Source organism: Mirounga leonina, unplaced genomic scaffold (assembly GCF_011800145.1).
Source record: "Mirounga leonina isolate KUSES-001 unplaced genomic scaffold, KU_Mleo_1.0 Mir_171, whole genome shotgun sequence".
Taxonomy (NCBI): domain Eukaryota; kingdom Metazoa; phylum Chordata; class Mammalia; order Carnivora; family Phocidae; genus Mirounga; species Mirounga leonina.
The window spans coordinates 1,753,175-1,757,230 of NW_023270436.1; the positions used below are offsets into that span (position 1 = coordinate 1,753,175).

The 4,056-nt window shown below is 51.4% G+C and overlaps 1 long non-coding RNA gene across 1 annotated transcript; it reads right to left on the reverse strand.

Moving 5' to 3' along the window:
* Nucleotides 1–2,772: 2,772 nt before the first annotated feature.
* On the reverse strand, nt 2,773–4,056 carry LOC118018685. Its single transcript, XR_004681456.1, has 2 exons — nt 3,673–4,056; nt 2,773–3,151 (listed from the first exon to the last, which is right to left on the reverse strand). It is a non-coding gene; the product is annotated as an uncharacterized LOC118018685 (long non-coding RNA).

Sequence of the window (4,056 nt, forward strand, 5' to 3'; positions counted from 1 at the left end):
GCCTGAGGATAGTAGCCCTTCGAGTATTTCTTTCCCTTGGATGACATCAGTACCAAACAAAAGTCATGCGTCATGATCTATGAGGTGTTTCATCCTGTGTCCTTCCCATTTGCACAAAGGAATACATCAAATAGTTCTCTGGAAAACAAGCCAAGTGTAAGTGTCGTGGGCAGAATTCCCCCAGGGATGTCCATGCTCCAGCCCCAGCACCTGTGACTCAAAGTCCCCAAAAGGGACTTGGCAGAGGTGATCGGCACCACAGACCCCGAGAGGGGACACTGTCCGGGGAAGCCCAGTCTAATCACAGGAGTCCCACGAAGGGGAGAACTGGCGGTGGGCAGGCAAAATGTGGGCCGGCGGGAGAGGGGTGAGCGCCCCATGGAAGGAGGCAGAGCCACCAGCGGGGGCAAATGGTGCCCCCAGGAGCCCGGAAAGGGGACAAAACGGACCCTCTCCCAGAGCCTCCAGGAAAGGCCGAATCAAGCCCAGCAAGACACCTGGCCCCACAAACATAAGTTAATAAATGTGTTTTGTTTTGAGCCACTAAGCTAGAAGTCATTTGTTACAGCCTCAGGATGAGCACAATATGTGACATCATAAAGCTCTTTCCAGAGAATATATTCAGCCCCATCTTTAAGAGGGTAACCTATTCTTTTTTTATTTTTTTATTTTTTTAAAGATTTTATTTATTTGACAGAGAGAGAGAAGGAACACAAGCAGGGGGAGTGGGAGAGGGAGAAGCAGACCTCCCGCTGAGCGGGGAGCCCGATGCGGGGCTCGATCCCAGGACCCTGGGATCCTGACCTGAGCTGAAGGCAGACGCTTAACGTCTGAGCCACCCAGGCGCCCCGTAACCTATTCTTTTTAACAAGATTTTATTTACTAATTATTTGAGAGAGAGAGAGAGATTGAGAGAACGAGTGGGGGGAGGGGCAGAGGGAGAAGCAGACTCCCCGCTGAGCAGGGAGCCTGATGAGACACTGGAGACTCGATCCCAGGATCCCGGGATCATGACCCGAGCCGAAGGCAGACGCTTCACCGACCGAGCCACCCAGGCGTCCGAGGATAGTCTATTCTAAGTTTAGCATAATGACCAATGAAACAAGGCAACTGCATTTCCAAATACCTGAAAAGCTCATCCTGGTTTCCATTTATGCTGTGTATGCAGGATCTGGAGGAGACAGTGAATTCTTTGAGGTATAACCAGAACAAACACTCTATGGTCAATTGACAATCCTTCTTCAGGAATCTGACTTGGAATGGATTTTTAAAATTTCCCCTCGTATTTCATTAAGTCCAATAAAGATACATAAATTTAGAATCAAAGAATTTTAAAATAGACAGGAACCTTGCTGGGTTCAAATCCAGACTCTTCGGCCTGAAGTTAGGTATCCTGTACTTTGCCATACTGGCCCACCACAGTAATGAAGTTTACAATGTGTACGTGTACTAAGCAAATTCTGTGGCATAATTTTTTTATTCACTTAACAAATATTTATTTAACACCTCTTATGTGCTGGGCCCCATTCTCAGTGTTGGTGATAATTAGGGAGTAGTGGACAAAAATCCCTGACCTCAGTGGAGCGGACATTCCAGAGAAAATAGATAAATAATAAACAGCAAACAAAATACATACATACATGATGTAGCTCATCAGCTCATCAGAGGGCTGTAGGTGTCATGGGCGGGGGGAAGAGGGGGTCAGGGGGCTTGGAGTATGAGGTAGGGGGTACAATTTTTAACAGGGTCATTGCAAAGGCATCATTGGATCAAAGTCTTGAAGGAAGTGAGGGACCAAGCTCCACAGATCTCTGGGGAGAGAGCATTCAGACAGGAACAGCCAGTGCAAAGGCCCTGAGGTGGAATGGGGCTGGCTGGGAGTAAGTGGAGGGAAGGGCACTGGAAAATGAGACCCTGGAGGTATTGGGGATGGTCAGATGGTGCAGGGCCTCCCAGGCCACTGTGAGGACTCTGGCTTCTACTCCAAGTGAGTCAATAATTTATATGTAACAATTATAAACTGTCCCATGAATTTGCGCAGCCTGTTACCCATGTATTGTATGTAAGACTGTTGACTTAAACTTCAGTGTACTGAAGAATCAAACATGCTGCAAGCTACCGTTTCTAACGGAGGAGTGAGTCACGGAAAATAAAACCAGCGGTCTAGAGGAAATTTCTAGGCTACACAGAAGAAAGTTGGAGACAATGTGCTCGGCTGTATTATATTGCCCTTACTGTGAGTTTGTGGCCTCTAGGGTTCCTACCTTGATTTCAGGAGGCGCTGAGTTCTGTTCTAGCTCTACGAAGGCACCTCTCACTCCCTGGGGACTAAGTGGATGATGGATTCACTCACATCCGGTCAGCCAGAGACATATGGGTGGGGAGGAAGGATACCAAGATCAGCAGTCAGCAAAGTTGTCCTACTCATTCTTTCATTCATTACTTGTAACATTCCTTGAAAAGGGCCACATGATACAGCATAGATGCCCTATCCAACAGGGGCTAAATTCCTGATTTTAGTAAACGACTGTATTAGCTTTCTACTGTTGCCAGGACAAATTATAAAAAATTTAGCAGCTTTAGGGCGCCTGGGTGGCTCAGTTGGTTAGGCGACTGCTTTCAGCTCGGGTCATGATCCTGGAGTCCCTGGATTGAGTCCCACATCGGGCTCCCTGCTCGGCGGGGGGTCTGCTTCTCCCTCTGACCCTCCCCCCTCTCATGTGCTCTCTCTCTCATTCTCTCTCTCAAATAAATAAAATCTTTAAAAAAAAATTTAGCAGCTTTAAACAATAGGTATTTATTGGCTTGCAGTTCTGGGGGTCAGAGGTCTGGGTTGGGTTCTCTGCTTTGGGGTTCAGAAGGCTGAAATCAAAGTGTCAGTGGTCGGCTGTCACTGGGAGGCACCGGGAAGAATCTGCTCCCAAGCTCAAGCAGGGTGTTGGCAGAGCACAGATCCTTGTGGCTCAAGACTGAAGTCCCCATCTGCTTGCTGGCGGTCAGGTGGCAGTTGGCGTCCACCCGCTTAGCTCCTAGAAGTCTGTCTTCAGTCCTTGCACATGGACCCTGCCTTTCAGAGCCAGTGATGGGGCACTGACTCCTTCCCACGGTTGGGGTCCCTCTGTCGTCCCCTCTGCCACATCTCCTCCCCCTGCTGGAGAAAAGCCCTCTGCTTGTGAGGGGTCAGGCGGTTCAACTGGGCCCACCCCCATAGTCCGGGAAAGTCCATCACCTGTCACCATGAGGGGCAATGGCCACACTGCACGAGTATGTATGTGACAGGGACAACAGTGACAAAGTGCGTGTTAGGACCCACACTTCATTCTCTCCCTGGCTGGGGAAGAAAGCTCCGGTGACAATTCAACGTCATCCAGTTGCTGCCCGCGCTATGTGTTCGGGAATAACAGAGGCGGGGGGGGGGGGGGGGGGGGGGGGGGGAGGAGACGCCCTCCAGGGCGGGCGGGCACGCACTGCAGAGAGCGCTTAGCCAGCCCCCTCCCGTGCCTGAGAGAGCAGAGCTGGCCCACCTGCAGCACCCAGCAGGAGGGGGACCCGGAGGCTCTGGGACCTGCAGGGCGTGAGACGTGGAGCATGGGAAACTACACAAAGAGGATTTTAAAAGTGATGCTGTGGTCATCCTTTCATGTTCTTCGGGATGCCGTGATCAGGACTGACCGTGGGCCTGCCCGTGGCCGGGGCACCGCGCACGCTGCCCGCTCGGATGCCATACTCAGGCTCCAGGGGCACTCGTGGCTGACATCAGCAGGTTTCCAGGGAGGAAGTGCGTTCCAGAAGGGCCTCCGTCAGGGCCATTCGGTGCCCTGGGTCCGTGCGCATCACCGCCCCACGCAGCCCGAAGTGGGGTTCCACTCGTCCTGGAGGAGAGCCCCTCCGCGGTGCGTGTGTCCAAAGCTGCACGCAGCCCTTTCCACAGCCTGGCGGAAATGCTCACTAAATGTTCACGATCTTTAAAAACAAATGAGCGCGGAAGAACAAAAACCAAGCAAATCAAGAAGGGACAAAAGGCACATCTGGTTGACCAACTCCGCCGGCCCCCAG